Raw genomic sequence first — 18,244 nt, forward strand, 5'->3', positions numbered from 1 at the left:
ACCACCCAGAGAAAAACAGAAGACAGAGCAACGAAAACCCACAACAGCCAGCAAACAAACCCACTCTTCACCCCTGCCAAATAATAGAGAGAATCACGATGGAGCAGTAGCTGAAGCAGAATCCAGAAGCACAAGAGATCAAAGCAGAAGAAACAACACCACCTATACATGCGTTGTAAAGAGTGTACCTACTAACTTAGATGTGCAGGAAATAAAGATGGACCTTAGGAAGCAAAAACTTAATATCCGAAACATCACCAGAATCAAAACGGACAGAGGCCCAACACCATTACTGAGAATTTTCTCAGACGACCCACAGCAAGTGAACCAACTACTAGCAACCGGAGTGAAGATACACCAAAAACAATACAAAGTAGAAACTTCGAGGACGCTCCCTAGGCCGATGCCATGCCATAACTGCTATGAGTACGGGCATTTGAAGTACTGGTGCAAAGTAGAGAGAGTCTGTAACCGCTGTGGCAAACAGCACAAAGAAGAGTGCAACAAACCAAGAAACAATAACTTCTGTGCCACGTGCATCAGCGATTCCCACCGTACTGGTAGCAGCTGTTGCCCAAAGAGACCGAAAGCGCAACAACCAAGACGACCACCACCACTAATAATAGAAGACAAACCAGATCCAACTACTGGCTCTTATCAGGACCATCAGTCACCACAACGGCCCACAACCAGTCCAGAAGAAGAATGCAACAGTGAAATGAAGAAATGGATAGAAGAAGCAATAGAAAAGCCACAAACAAAATAGTAACTTGGACGACATACATACTAACAACAACCACAAGCCAACAACAACGCAGAAATCTAACAATAGCCATGAAAGCAGCGTCTAGAAAAATCTTTGGAAATACAGTCAATGCAATCACAACCACTACAGGACAGATCTACATCAGCAACACCTATGCAGATACTGTGAAGAGAAATCCAACCATAGACAGACCACCATTAAAGCAGAAGAAACAGTGCGGAGATAACAGTATAGAGCAGGGGTAATCAACGCAACTGGGACTGATGCAAAGCGATGACGATTTGGCGAGACCATGGACAATGAATACAGATATGCATGCTTAAAAAATAACAGTCTTCCCTACTAACCAAACACCTCCCAAATACAGACAACACAGCTAGTGTAACATATACAGATAGGAATCAGTAATTTAAATTAAAATATAACTTATTAATTTATTAATACAGACATTTTTACATGGATTTTCACCACCCTTCTCAAGTGGTTTTGCCATGTAAATACTATTGCATGCAGCATGACCGATATAGGGGGTTTTTTCCTGGTTTCCAGGTTTTTTGTCCCTCTCTCAAAACATAATAAACCTTCTCTCGCGCTTTCCTATCATCTATTTTACCCTTCTTTCCTTCTATTTCACACATTGACAGATTCGCGTGTAAATGTCTTTCGTTAAAGATAGAAGCCGCGGCATACACCTACACCCGACAGATTCTTTAGTGTACTAATTGCATGTGAGGAGAGGCATGTAAATAGATGGTTGATGCCTTACTCTCTGTCAGGGCGCGGGCTTTCCCGAGGGGCGTCCTTATTTTTAACTTTTCTGTTTCTGTTTCTGTTGGGAGCCCGGCTCATAGGCTGGGGAAAAATAAAAATTAGGTCCTGTTCCCATAAATAATAAAAGATCCCAGCAATACGGCTAAAAGAAAAACTGGCCGCTAGGAGCTCGTCCAATACGTTCCTAGACAGCGTTTAGACGTCAGCCAAGAAATGAAACAAAACACTCAGGTCGCCCCCCCCCAAGAAGCAGTGATCCACATACCAACCAAGTGCCTCCCGTCAGGAAACCACCCGCAGGACCGGAAACAAGCCTTGCGAAACAACTAAAAGCTATGAGTTTTAGTAACTTAGGCTCTGTTCAACGCCGCAGAACAACCCGTCAGGCTAAATTGGTTCCTATGAGTCTCGAGGAACTCCACGCCCTCACGGCTCAAACCACTTCTACCCCTCACATGAACGAAACAGCTGACAGTGCAACCGTCCACGCGGATGCCCCCCAGATCCAAGATCAGTCCATCGAGATGGCAGGGTCCAGTGATGAAGAATACGACCCTACCGATAGCGCAGGAGAGTTCCAACACCCCAAGAAGAAAGCGAAAAGAAGACCAGAAAGTAGCATTACGCCACCTGTTGAATTCAGGAACTCTTTCTCGGCGCTGGACACCACCAACGACCCATCCAACGCTGGGGGTGGTCAAACACCCACCGAATATGAAGAAGAAAATCCGGAGGACACCGTCCGAAGCAGGAAGATACCCCCCTCTTCATATATGACGTCCAGAAAAGACACACTCATAAAAACGCTAACCGCAAACTGCAAGGATCCCTACAAAATTCTGCAACCGAGTGCATACATAAAAATCCACTGCACCACCTGGCGCGACTTTGAAATGATGGAAGCCTTCTGCATCCAGACCGGACAATCATTTGCCACAGAACTTCCGAAACAAACACGCCCAATCAAAGTAGTCATCCGGAAGATGCCACTCGACACTCCAACGGCTGACATACTACAGGACTTGAAGGACCAGGGGTTCACCCCAACCAATGTGGTCCAGATGAGGGGACGCAGTGACCCGTCTGGCAACAGGCCCCTGTTTCCGCTATTCCTTGTTACTTTACCCAAGGACCCAACGAACAACAAGATTTACGATCTCAAGTACCTTCTTAGTTACAGAGTGGCAGTGGAACCCTACAAGGGTCAGTCAATTCTCCAATGCTACCGATGCCAACGAGTAGGGCACACCACGCAAACATGCAGGGCGACCCCTCGCTGCATCAAATGCGAAGAATCCCATCTCTCCACGGAATGTCCGAAGAAAACGAGGGACACTCCGGCAAAATGTTGTATCTGCGGAGGCGAACACCCCGCCAACTACATGGGCTGTCCCATGCTCAAGGCGGCCAAAGCCAACCCAACCACCAGCTAAGTCGGACCCTCCCTCAAAATCTGATTCCAGCCGCAGAAGAAACAACGCTACATCTTACGCAGGAGCAGTCACGCCGGAAGACAAGAACAACACCAACCAGAAAACCAGGAGGCCCCCCAACCAAGAAACAAAGAAAAATCAAACAACCCAGGACAACTCCCAATCCAGAGAAGAAGACACCGAGGACAAACGCACTGAACCATCATTGGCAGACACATTCAAAGAGATCCGAGAACTCTTCTCGGGCCTCAATCTTCGTTCAATGCTAGAAAAGCTGTGAGTAGGACTCCGGAAGGTGAAAGAAACGACAGACCCACTAAGCAAAATCACCATAATGTTTGAGGTAGTCGCGTCCATCCTTGACGATGGCACCGACTAAAAGAAGAATCAACAGACAAGTCAAAGTGCTGCACTGGAACGCAGAAGGAATCCAAAAGAAGAAGAACAACCTGGAGGACTTTCTCCGCAGAGAAGAAGTGGACATAGCCCTATTGTCAGAGACCCACCTAAAACCACACCTTACCCTAAAAATCCGCAACTACTCCACCATCCGTACCGACCGTCCCGACCGACCCCTTGGAGGAACAGCAATTCTAATCAAAGACAGTATCCCGTACGACCCTCTCCCTCTACCACCTTTACAATCCCTGGAAGCTACAGGGATCACCCTCCACTCAGCTAATGGACCGATAATAATAATAGCAGCCTACAAGCCTCACAACAACAACCTCACCGCAACAGATCTGCAAGCCCTGCGACAGCTAGGACACCGGATTCTACTAGGGGGAGACCTCAACAGTAAACATCCGGCGTGGAACTCCAATGTGTCAAACGCAAACGGAAGGATCCTCCACCACGCTCTCACCACCATAGACTTCACTCCCACGGCTCCAACGGAACCCACGCATTATCCCAGAAACGGCGGGATGCCTGATGTACTGGACATGGTACTGACAGCGAACCTGGCAATCCTAGGTGTACCTCAGGTTATCCACGGCCTCGACTCGGATCATCTACCCGTTCTACAAACGATCGCAATCAGCTACCACTTCACAACTCGAACCCTTCCAACTCTGCGCACAACAGACTGGGACCACTACAGATCCTTGCTCAGCGACATGTTAGATCCACGCCGGATAATTGAAACAACGGAAGACATAGAGGCCACCACTGCGTCCCTGACCGCAGCCATCAACTCAGCCATAGCCATCGCCTCAACCACCTCAACAACGACTCACCCATCACACCAGACCACTCCAGAAGAACGACGCACCTCAGCCTTGATCCACTTGAAGCGTTGGGCCCGGAAGCAGTGGCAACGTACCAGAATTCCCCAGTTCAAAACACTTTGGAACCACCTAGTATCCAGAGTCAGGAAAAGGCTCCTTCGAATCAAAATCAGAAACTGGAACCTCCACCTCCAGGAGCTAGATGCACCCAGCAGGCAATTCTGGAAGTTAGTGAACAACATCACAAGACCAGAAGCAAACTCCAGAACACTCACACTTCAAACTCCACAAGGAACAATACACGAACCGGAAGAACAGGCAGAACTTTTCGCCCAGACCCTGGAAACCACCTTCCAGATCAACGCTACCACACGCCAGCAACCACCACTGCAGCAGTACATAGATCCTACCACCTCTCCCGAATAGAAGACCCACCTCCTCCAGAAGCCCTCACAACACCGCGGGAGATACAAGCAATCATCAAGAGGATCAATGCACACCGGGCTCCAGGTCAAGACCGAGTGACGCCGCAAGCACTGAAGCACCTCCCGAGAAAGGCCCTGGTCCTACTCTGTAAGTTGTGCAACGCCATTATGAGAACCGGACACTACCCAGAAGCCTGGAAAGAAGCAAAAGTCATAATGCTGGCCAAACCAGGAAAGAAAAGATCAAACCCGGCCAACTACCGCCCTATCAGCCTGCTCTCGCATACCAGCAAGGTGTTTGAAAGAGTACTGCAGAGCAGACTTCAGCAATTCATAGAAGATCATGACATCATCCCGGACCACCAGTTCGGCTTCAGGAAAGGACACTGCGCGGATCAGCAGCTGGTACGGGTGGTAGAGAAGATATGTGACAGATTCAACGAGGGAGGCCACACCTTGGGGCTTTTTCTCGACATAGAAAAAGCATTCGACAAGGTGTGGCACGAAGGCCTCTTTCACAAGATGATGCTCCAGGGCACTCCGCACTACCTTCTGAGAATCATCAAATCCTTTCTTCAAGGAAGAACCTTTCGTGTTGCCCATGCAGGACACCTAACACCCTCCAGACCTATCCTAGCAGGAGTCCCCCAAGGATCCTGCCTATCCCCAACCCTCTACGCCATGTACACGGCGGACATTCCCACAACCCCCAACACAGCGGTAGCAACATTCGCAGACGACACGGCAATCTTTGCCAGCCATGGAAACATCAGATACGCTGAACTATACCTCAGACGACACGCCGAACTTCTCCACCGATGGTCTGAAGAGTGGAAGATCAAAGTCAGCGAACAGAAGACCTCAGTAGTAAACTTCACAAGAAACAGAAGAAGGGTTCACGTCAGGATCACCATGGCTGGAAGGGTTACATGCACAGGACCGACACGGCGTAGGATCGACACGGCATAGGATCGACACGGCGTAGGATCGACAAGGCATAGGATCGACACGGCGTAGGATCGACACGGCATAGGATCGACACGGCACAGAACCGAAACGGCACAGGATCGACACGGCATAGGATCGACAGCAGAACTTTCATACGATCGAAATAATAAAAAATACATTATTTTATAATTACGCAATATTAAGTAACAATTATTTTCTCAAGGATATATAGGAGAGAACCGTCATACGATCGAAACGGCATAGGAACGAAACGGCGTAGGATCGACACGGCATAGGACCGAAACGGCACAGGGCCGACACGGCATAGGACCGAAACGGCACAGGATCGACACGGCACAGGACCGAAACGGCATAGGATCGACACGGCACAGGATCGACATTCTGTAGGGTGGTCAACACTTTCTGAAAATATCAATATCGCATATCCCTCACCTTGAATTTGTGGATATAAAAAATTGTAAGGATAAATAATTCTAAATGGTCTATTTTTAAAAAAATTATATATATATATATATATATATATATATATATATATATATATATATATATATATATACAAATTGTATAAAAATATTGTGCGTAATATATCCATGCCGTAATAAATACACCTTTAATTTTGTGATATTAAAAAAAATACGCTAAATAACTCCAATAATTGATTCGAGGTTTTCAATACCGAATAAATAATATTATTTGTCTGATATTTTTATAATGCTGTAATTTTTTATGTATACTAAGTTGAAGTATGTACATGTAACTGCAATTTTAAAACTGTAGGCTTAGAATTTGCGTTTGGATTTTTTTTTTTTAAGCGAAGCAATGCACCTATGTTAAGTTGCCTCCTTTCAAATTTCGAATTGAAATCGGAAGCCAATCGTTTGTTTTTCGTTTGTTATTGACTTTTTTGAAGAAAAATAGTAAAAATCGTATCTTTCTTAAAACATAAAGAGATGTTTACAAAATAAAGTTGGTATATGGCCAAATTTACCCTTGTTCCTCCACTTAAAATTTTGATTGAAAATCAAAATCAATTGTTTGATATGCGTATGCTACTAATTATTTTGAAAAAGAATAGTCTGTTTCGAAAAACATAAAGAGTCTTTTCAAGAGAAATGGGTGATGGAATTTCATATTGGCTGCACTTTAAAGTCTCGAATCAAAACCGAAGCCAAGCGTTTCTTATTGGTTGTTTTTAAGAGCAAATCGCTTGTTTCGAAAAAATAGAGAAAGAGATTTACAAAATAAATTTAGAATGTGATCAAATTCAATCTGATTCCTTTACTTACAAATTTCGATTCAAGACCAAAATCAATCGTTTGATATGGATTTGTTGTTGCTTGTTTGGAAGAAAAGTAATTTGATTCGAAAAACATAAGAATATAATTAAGAAATACTGTTGATGAAGGTGATTTGTTTCGGGGCGGTTTGCTTATTTTGAAGAAAAAATCACTTGTTTCAAAACAACCAGTAAAATATATCTATTTCCAGGATACATTTGGTGGTCAACTTCATACTGTTTTTTCTGCTTTTAAATATCGATTCAATACTCAAGCTAATAACATGTTTTCCTTTCTTATTGATTGGTTTGAAGAGGAAATAGTTTGTTTTGAAAATTATTAAGAGTCATTTACAAAATAAGGTTGGGTGGGCCAACTTTTTGGTGGTATTTCAAATTTCGATTTAAAATCAAACTCAATCATTTATTTTTCGTTCGTTATTGATTGTTTTGAAGAAAAACTAAGAACCATTAAAGAAATTTTTATAGTAAAGGTGGTCACCTTCACAGGGTTCCTGCACTTCAAATTTCGTTCAAAGCATAAAACGGTTAAAATAATAAGAGAAACACAATCAGTACTCTACGCAAATGTTTAGGGGGTTCAGGGGCTTTAGGAACACAAGTTTATATAATATCAAGTGTTTATATATATAAACGTGCTAATATGATAAACGTGCTTAATTTTGCATAATACCTTGCTCAAGGGGGGTTTCAAAGTCCTTAATCCCTTTGCTTCAGTACGCCACTAAACATCAATTATAAGTCATTCGTTATCCAAATTGTACTTCTTGTACTGATTCAATCCTTAATTTTAAGTTCAAAATTATATGAGCACTTATTATGCTATTGGAAAAGAGCACATATTTTATGACAGTGCAAGGTAGTTTCTTGTTTTAACAATTGAAAGAAAGGAAAACACCAACAAAAGTAATAATAATACCTGACACGAATTCCGATAGTAAATCATATTTTATTATCTTATTTGAAACTTTGAGAAAATTGAAGCTCTACACCGAATACAAATTGGATAATAAGCAATGCTTTATAATTGCTTGATAAATTTCAAATTGAGAACAAAGAGAGTGATACTGTTTAAAAGAAAGATTGGATAAAAACAAGAATTTTAGGAATGATCTAAAAAAATGGATCAAAGTATTATGATCTTGGCTAATATTAATTTTTGGATCAGTTACCATAAAATATTCGAACGGTCTCTAAATCGAGTTTTCTCCAGATATGTAGTTCTCCAGGTATAAGGAGTACAAGAAAAATTTCGATTAATTAAATATTTTGGATTTTTTTTTATAACGGGCCACAAAATTTTTGGACGGTCCCTAAATCGACTTTTCATATTTTTTACGCAATAAGCATATCACACTGAGTTAAGTGATATCTTGGGTTGGGTTACACTATATGTAGTTCTCCATATATAAGACATACAATAAAATTATTGATTGAATGAAATATATTGGACTTTTTGGATCAGGGGCTACAAACGTTTGGACGGTCCCTAAATCAAGGTTTCGTATTACTTTCGGAATAAGCACATCATGCTGAGTTAAGTGATAGTTTTGGTTTGGCTGCACTATATGTAGTTCTTCAGATATAAGACGTACAAGATTTTTTTTTTATTGAATGAAATATATTAGATTTTTTGGATCAAGGGCAACAGAATTTTTGAATGGCCCCTAAATCGAGCTTTCGTTTTATTCAGGCACTAAGCACATCATACTGAGTTCAGTCATAGTTTAGGTTTGGGTACACTATATGTTGTTCTCCAGATATAAAGCCTACAAGAAATTTATTGTCTGAAATATATTGGATCTTTTGATCCAATAATAGTCCTTCATCCTCCATTTATACATTAAGCAAGTAACAGTATAACGTGTACATTACGTGATACACTTTGTATTTTATGGTGTGATGTTTAATAATAAATTATTAACAGAATACCCGTTCTTCGCACGGGGAGAATAGTTTCATTTTGAGCATAAAGGGCAATGGAATCTGAGTATGGATTTAAACTGCATCGGGAGTGTTACTGTTCGTCTGAGTGACTCCAAATACTATTTCATCGACACTAATATCGGTATTATTTTTTATCATTATATATATAGTGTGTAACTTCATTAATGTAATGAACGTCTGGAGGTGATTCCTGGACTCGGAAGAAGAATTTAAATGAAACGAAGTCTTTAGCTTATTATAATTATAACTTCTATGCCAATGGTAACGGATGATCAATCAACGGCTTCCTGTTCAACTTAAGAGTGTGTAAAAATGAGAAAAAAATAACTTTGATCCAGAGTAGGTTTATAACGACTGTGCATAAGACAGTCAGGGGCAAAAGATCATGTACGATGAACTAGAGTATAAGGGATTCTTCACATAACAACAGTGATTCCCACAAATTATGTGAATATAATTTGAGCCAAAGTAAGCTAGATTAAAAGATTTCCTCCCCGTAATGCGTAAATCCGTGGAAGATAATAACTACGAGTACAGAAGGAATGAAATTCGACGATACTCAAGGTGTTGCGCGTGTTGCACAAGGAAAGAAAGAAATACAATTTCAAATTATCGATTTATTCTGTTTCGTACAAGGTAGGATAACTGTGAAATACTCAGAGGTACCTTGTACAGTATTTGCGCAATGCAGTATGTGTACACGAGACAGCTATGAAGAATAACAGTTCACAGTCTGATATTGTCGACCGTTGACCGCATTGCAAAGATGACATCGGTGAAGCAAATTTTTCCGCCTGTGATCAAGCACATCTGAAATTTCGTAGATGATTGCCGCAGCTATATTACATCGAGCTACAAGTTATTCGACTGTCGTGGCCGGAGTTTCATACGTATCCCCGAAATAAAAAATCAAGCAGCGTGAGGTAGAATGAACGAGGTTGTCATAACACAGGTTTTTCTCTCCCAATCTGGGAATGTTTCATTTAGGTAAGTCTGCATCCGGGCCACACAGCGAAACCAACTTAGGACTGGCTGGCGCGGAACGTCCCTCACTTCATTTCTACCATTGATTGGCCTTCTAGCAGCCCGGATCTTAACCCGTTGGACTACAAACTTTGGGCAGTACTTCAGGCAAAGGTCTGCCATAAACGGCATCCATCTGTCGACAGTCAGAAACAATCTTGGCCCGAGCAGTGAACAATTTTCCCATGGACAGTTTTGGGTAAGTTACATGTAAAAATGTAACGCGTTACAAGTTACTTTACTTTTTCCTAAAATGTAACGCGTTACTTTTAGGTCTGAAACTTAGAATATGTGAACAAATGTTATCACTTCAATTTTCCGTACTACTATTACTATCGCTTTATTATTATTATTATTATTATTATTATTATTATTATTATTATTATTATTATTATTATTATTATTATTATTATTATTATTATTATTATTATTATTATTGCCCTTTCTGAATTGCTTTATGTAAATGCAAGGACACATTTTTACTTGACAGCTATAAGTTATGAATATTTTCATATAAGGTAACATTGGCTAAAATGCCATACTGCGTTACTCGTACGGATGGGCTAGGGTAACCAGACGTACTGATTTTCGCAGTACAGTACTGTTTTTCAAAGAGCTGTCCTGCGTGTTGCGAAGATGTCTAGGAAATCGAGAAATATCCTTCTTCTTTAAAATGTCCTGCGAAATGTCCAGAGTTAATTTATTTGCAATATCTTAATGTTTCATTCTTTATTCACAATATTTTGAATCAAACACACTCTTTTCCTGAATGATGAACCGCTGTGTTTTTTAACACTCCTCAGAAGACTAGGGATGGAGAACAATCAACAAACCATTTTTTACAATACATCGCTTTTACTGAGAAGGCCTTGTTGAGATATCGGTAAAGTAGGAAAGGTTTCTTATTGAACTTATGACAGTGATGCTAACCAAGTTAAATAGAAGTTCCTTTGTGCCGGTCTAAATTTTCTTTCATTTCTTAAAATAATACCACGCTTCGAAATTTATTATTATTATTATTATTATTATTATTATTATTATTATTATTATTATTATTATTATTATTATTATTATTATTATTATTATTATTTAGCCCAACACGAACTTTGACTGTACGTTCATAAAATAAACCAATTTGTTATTCATCAAAGCATTTGGAGTTGTGTTTAATTCCTTTAATAATTTTGTTCAGTGCTTCTTCTTAACAAAAATGTTCATTAACTTAAGGTTAACATTAATTGAAATAATGATATGCGTATTGCCGACGCAGTAAGATATCATATACAGTACTATTATACTTGTGTCCTACTTTTCGATTGTTAGAATGTGGTCATCCTACGATGGGCACGAGTGAGTACGAGCGAGTATTCTTTGAAACTCGATTCGACTAAAAACAGACATCTTTGAACGCGATTCGAAAAATTTCCTCCAACTCGACTCGAATTCGGGTCGAGTCGAAACAAATCTGGTTTGTAGTTTCGAGTATTCTCTTCAAGTATCTTGCATAGACAATATAGGTTATCAATGATACTAGTACTACTACTAGTACAACTTTTATTATTATTATTAATAATAATAAATAATAATTATAATTATAATTATAACAACACTGTGTTTAAACATGAAAGAAACGCGGTCTGTGTTTGAATACTAAAAAACTAGTTGGTTGCTAACCTCGGTAGTCGTGAATTCTAGGAGTCAAGGATATTGTTCACGAGCTTGTGAATTTGGGTTGAGGGTTTAGGTTGAGTATTCGGGCTCGAGCCAAACATTGTTAAAAGTTATAGGGCACTGGCCAAATATCTTCAAAACTGTTCGGCCCGGGTTTACAATTGTAAACAACTTGAGCAGCTTAGCTCACAGCTCACTCACTATGGACCCGAACCGAGAAGTGAGCCGAGCCAACAGCTCACCGAACCGTGTCAGCAAGAGCCTTCGGCCCAGATGAGCCGAACCGAGCAGATGGTTCATCCAACCAAGCCAGCTCGAGCCGATGGTTCACCCCAAGCGAACCGGCTCGAGCCATCGGCTCAGTTATTACTTCCCAACTGAGCTTCTTATTAAAAAAGTCTCTTGTGGTCTCGATATCGAGACGAGAAGACATGCGAGCATGTTTCCTCTAGTGAGCACCATTAAAAGTATTCCATATTACTACTTAGCTTACATTTCTCATGGCTTTCGCTTTCTAGTGGAATCAGGCCATGATTTCAAAACGAGTTAAAACGTAATAATAATAATAATAATAATAATAATAATAATAATAATAATAATAATAATAATAATAATAATAATAATAATAATAATAATAAATATAAGTATTCCATACATATAGAAATGCTTTTGACCAAGCACACAAGAAATTATATTTTGTCCATTTAGCACTATCATTCTTTTGTCACTCACAATTATTAATATTCATATAGTAAATATCTTATAATTCTTATATTTTAAAATCAATTGACAGGTCTCTGATTGCTTTTATGAGAAATAAATATTTGGTTTTATAGATACTACGCAGTGGGGATGATCGTGCGTCGTTTCGGTCCTATGCCGTTTCGGTCCTGCGCCGTGTCGATCCTGTGCCGTGTCGATCCTGTGCCGTTTCGTTCCTATGCCGTGTCGATCCTGTGCCGTGTCGATCCTGTGCCGTGTCGATCCTGTGCCGTTTCGTTCCTATGCCGTGTCGGCTCTATGCCGTTTCGATCGTACGTATTCTATGCATATAACTTGCACAGGCATAGAATCGACAGGAGTTTATAATTTGTAAGAGCAAAGATTAAACAGATAATAAAAATATTATTTTTTTAGGCACATGATTAAAAGTTAAATTATTTCAGAGCAGCGGCGTGAGAGCAAAACGGCACAGGATCGACACGGCATAGGATCGACACGGCACAGGATCGACACGGCACAGGATCGACACGGCACAGGACCGAAACAGGTTTCTGAGCTGAATTGTCGGTCGTATGCCGTGTCGATCCTGTGCCGTGTCGATCCTGTGCCGCATCCCCGGCTGGAACACCCCTCCAGAACCGAGATGATGCCAAATACCTCGGAATAATACTGGACAGGAAACTTACATTTGCTCACCACATACATTCCATCGCCAAGAAAGCCAGTCAACGCCATCAAGCCTTGCTACCGCTACTCCTCTCCCCATCCCTCACCCTGAAAACCAAACGCCATATATATCAGATGAGCATTCGTCCCATCCTGATGTATGCCCACCCTGCATGGCAACACGCAGCAAAAACGCACCTCAGCCAACTACAAGTCATCCAGAACAGAGTAGCCAGGGCTATCACTGGACACTCGAGAGACACTCGCCTCGAGCAAATACATGAAGATTTGGAACTCCCATTTCTACATGACTACAGAACTCACAGATCAGCCAACTTCTGGAGGACAATCAGAGCCTCACCACACCAACACATAGCCACCATAGGAACGGCCAACCCAAGAAGACGAACTTACAAGATGCCGCACCCCTAAAACGCACAACCACTAAACTGACATAGGAACAGCAAAAGAGGAGCGCGACAGTTGCGTCCTCTCTCACAACAAATACGCACGCAAAACAAACGACAGTCAACAACACAAATGGAAGGCAAGGGCCCAAGCCCGGTACTTGAATCAACCACAAAAACCGCCAAGAAATCTCTGCTCTCTGCTCTGCTCTGCTCGTAAATGTTACTGTAGTATTTTAATAGATAGTTAAATTGCCACACAGATGCCGGAGGAGGGCATATATTTTCAGAGTTAGTTGCTTGGCTTTTTTTAAAAGTACAAGCTTCTAAATTCGAACGTAAAAATGAAGCGTTAAGGTTTTAGTATTTAAGTACTCGCACCCCCAGTTGCATAGCACTGCCCTAAGGAACATTACTGACATGCCTAGTACATTCCTGGCACATGCCAATGCCAAGTAAATGTGTCAAGTACATACACGGTACGTGATATACACATAATAGATACATTCCTCGGTATGTGTCATGCACGTACTTTTGGGCGGAAGTAACCTTATTCCTTACATGTGTATTTCACATGATTGCTCTATTCACGTACCTATCATGTACATTCCAATGTACCTCGAGGAACATTCTTTACACATGATCAGTATGTACTTGTGTTAGGTGGGAATAGGTAACTGTTGTCAATAGAATCACAACACAATAAAAAAAATAGTTCCAAGTATAAGCTTTTACAGCAGAAGAGAGTCAAAAAGTCTGTTATGGTTGTAGCCACGTAATCACGCTATTATCCCAACATTTGTTTGCTTCGTAATTTTGGTTCATGAGGGAGATTCATGTAGTAGATTTGAGCCTCGTCAGAACAAAAAGTTTTCAGTTCTTGGAGGTCTTTGAACTTCTCTTCTGTTATCGGCAGACGTCCCTGGTATGCTCTAGGAAGATAGCGAAATTCATTGGGGTTCATATCACCTACAATGCTTCTTACTGATTTCTTCTTCCACACAACAGTGGAGATCCATGCAGCATTGTACAATTCCCGGTGGATGATCAGGTGTGGATGGTGTGCTTCAACTTTCAATTCCCTTATTGGCCTGGTTGGTATGGGACACTTCTGAAGGTAGTAGTCATCAAGGAAGGTACTCCAATCTCTGATCATTCCATCGTCTACTTCTATAACAGTGAATGGTTCAGGTTTCACTCTTGCACGTCGGAACACTTCATCCCAGTCCCGAAGGGTTTCTTTCACAGTTTTTGTGTTTATCAGTCCCATGTCCTTGTCGCATTCCAGGTATGAATGCCATCTTATTGGGAATTTAACTTGAACAGACTGTAGGCGTTTCTGCTAATGAACAATATAGTATAAGTATCGGAACAGGGTGTAATTTTTGTTGTGCCCAGCTGGAGAGTCACAGAAGATATTTAAATGCCGGACTTCTGGGCTTAGAATGTTTGTAATGTATTCATTAAGAATAGATGTTACTTCATTGGCTCCTTTCCTGCCATCAGTTTCAGGATATACATAGAAAATAGCCTTGTTGTCAGACAGTTGGTGAACGTTGAAGGAAAAAACGCTCAACTGTCGCTTATAATAAACCATGTTAGTAGAAATATTTGGGCAGGGTAGATTTTTTTTTTGGAAATCTAAGGAAACTAATTCAGTCCGAGGATCCTTTCTACTCATCTTCCTTGCTTCTCTCTTGCGATTGTAAGAAGTCTCGGCTCTATGAATGTGAACTTTATTTTGAGTTTCGAGAAATGTGATCTTCTTCTCTAACTGTTGCTTTTCCTCTTCATTTGCTGTACTCAGCTGGGATAAGAGTGATTTCATTTTTGCAAGAAACAAATCACAAGTACTGCATGAATCACTTCTGGGATACCCGAAGGAGATTTGAACCGTGTATTGAAAATCATACGGTATGTTTCACAGGACACTAAATTGTCTGGATTCCTTTCCTTATACATGTTATACATTTTAGTAATGCTTAGTTCTTTAGGAAGGTACAACTTCTGTGTCCTCTTTCTGCTATAATGGCTTTCACGGCCCTTAAGTGATGCGATGTGACCTACAACTAGCTTTTCAGTTTCTGCTGATAATTTATTGTGCCGGTTATTGTGTTTGCCACCCATGTCGATGCCTATTTATGTATTACTTTTTATGGATTTCTGGATATTTTCGAGTCTCCTTTTAGAAATGCCATGCAAAGACCTGAAAGCTTTTTGACACTTCATTTTTTTTTTTTTTTTTTTTTTTGCATCATTCTCATCTGAAACCCTTACCTTGTATATGAAACTTTTAGCTCAAAGGATGGCATCTCGTTCATCTTTTCGTGGCCTCCTCTGTTTAATATCGTGGGATGCAATTAAACCAGCCAAATGTAAAGTTTGTTTCTCGCAACACTGTAAACCATTGAAGTCATTGATGATTTTATTTTGCTGCTTTACGTCAATACCGTTGAAACACTCTAACCTACAATTACAAGAATCATCAATCTCATGAGACTGGGTTCTCAGTTTTTTGTTTGCATCCTTGATCCTACCAAAACTCTTCTTACTACTTTGATACGATACACACGGTTCTTGTTCACCATCACTGTCTGCACAGGTATTTGAATCCATGTTGTAAGTTAACTAACACACACTACAATTGCCAAAACAACACTATGCAGATGTAGACTTTTGTCTTACGCAAACACACACAACAATGCAGCATATAAATGGACATGCAGCAGTGTTGCCACACGTAACACTTACCACACTCCAGAAAGCTACATTCTAACAGCTGCAATAAAATGACTTACCTCCCTTTTCTCCTGTTTACTAGCTGCAATAAAATGACTTACCTCCCTTTTCTCCTGTTTACTACTGACTCTTTCCCTGTAGGTGCAATTTTCAATATGGAATTTCTCACTGACTAGCCTTCCCTTTGCTCTGCAATTTCGCCCATACAAAATACACCGCCAACGCTATATGGTCTTGTCCTTAACTAATTTTATCCCAGTTACTGACTTACCTCCCTTTTCCCCTACCAAGACAAAATTGTCCCAACGATGATATAAGATGTTTACACACAATGGTTAAAAGGTACTGCACATATTATTGCCAATTTCAGAATCGCAAAGTAAGCCTATACAAATTTTCCATGTTCACTTTTAGACTGTATGTATAGCACGGGTGTCGTTAGCGGGAGGGTGTTCGGGAAGGGCACGTCACCCCAGAATTTAGTGAACCTAAGACAACTTTGTCGGAAAGAGGATTTTGATTTTGATTCATCCGACCCCCCAGATTTAAAAAGCTAACGACGCCTGTGTGTATAGATTCCTTGACTTGCGTAATTCAAATGTAGAATGTGTTTACAAATATTAATAATAAAAATCATACGAAGTAACTTAAACTGTTTCACTGAGCAACATTGCCTGTGTGCGACATGTAGGGGAGACTGATGTGTATTGTCAATGTTGGTTCTCTTGTTAACCACTTCACAAGTTCACGTCAGACATGAAACTCACTCGTCAATTAAATTCCCTACATCCTGTATTCACTTTTGTAAAGATCTTCTGGACGATTTTTCTATGCAACTAATAGTATTACCGGTATGTTAATGATATTCCCAACTAGCTGTGGCTCAAAGCTTTGACCAGAAACATTTTTTCTGTTTTTCTCTTCCCTGCGCGGCGTCGTAGTAGTATTTTGATGGAAATTCTGCAACAGCTTTGCGCAACTACAGAGTTGGCTATGACTACGTAGAATCATCTTACAAGGAGAAGGTAGACTTTGGTAAGTGAACTTCGGGGCCATTTTTTGCGAGGAGGTAGTGCACATTTAAAGAGTTAATATTACAAACTGGGAGAGCGCAATGGGCAAAAATAAAGGAGAAAAACCGCCTTCAATAGTTTTCTACTCGACACACATACTGTTCGAGGCGCAAACTTATCAAGTGATGGTGTGGCAATACGTTCGTGAGACTTCGTGCTAGTAATATCGTCTCTCGCTCGCTAACAGTTTGTGTTGTAACCAGGTCAAGTTGCGAAATTAGAAATATATAGTGTAATGTCCCACGTGATGTAGTGTATAAACAATTCCACACGCCAGTGTTTACAAACACCACCACGTGGTTTGGCAAGAGGATTTCACACCAGATGAAACTACAATCACTTGCAGACGACGGCTTCTAGCCCCTCCCACGGAGCAACAGCGCCACCGTCACCCAAGGAACCCTTTAAATTGGCTGGACGACGGCAATTCTGTACCAGTTTTCTGGTGACCCTCCTACTGTTTGCCACGGAACATTAGGAGTAACCTAACCCCAGGCCTCTACTCTACTACGGGACTACGCCTATCCTATCTTCTGACTTAGCCTACTACGGGGCTCTGTCTGGGAATCCTAACCACAGCTGCTTAATCTGCTACGGGGCTCTGTAGAGATCCTGTCTGCGACCTTACAATCAAAGACTCCTATAACTATCCTTGTATACTACAGAGATTATTTGTACCATATTTTGCAAAAATATTTTTATAGTGAAAAGTTTTATAATAAAAACCGGTAGTGGGAGTCGATTCCGGACACTCTTTTTATTAACGCTCTACTTAAACATATATGGGACAAAGTTTTACAAATATATATATATATATATATATATATATATATATATATATATATATATATATATATATATATATATATATATATATATATATATATATATATATATATATGTAGGGGTGATTCTTTATAGAGTTTACAACTTCAATCAGGAGTAGGGTTCTCTATTGGAACCACATACAGACTTGATATATATGTCATTACACTGCACAACACTTCTTTTGTGTGTGTGTGTGTGTGTGTGTGTGTGTGTCTGTGTGTGTGTGACAAATCCATTATATCTCAATGTGTGCACCTGCGGTCATCCTGGACACATC

Source organism: Thermobia domestica, chromosome 13 (assembly GCF_964235325.1).
Source record: "Thermobia domestica chromosome 13, izTheDome1.hap1.1, whole genome shotgun sequence".
NCBI classification, from domain to species: Eukaryota; Metazoa; Arthropoda; class Insecta; order Zygentoma; family Lepismatidae; genus Thermobia; species Thermobia domestica.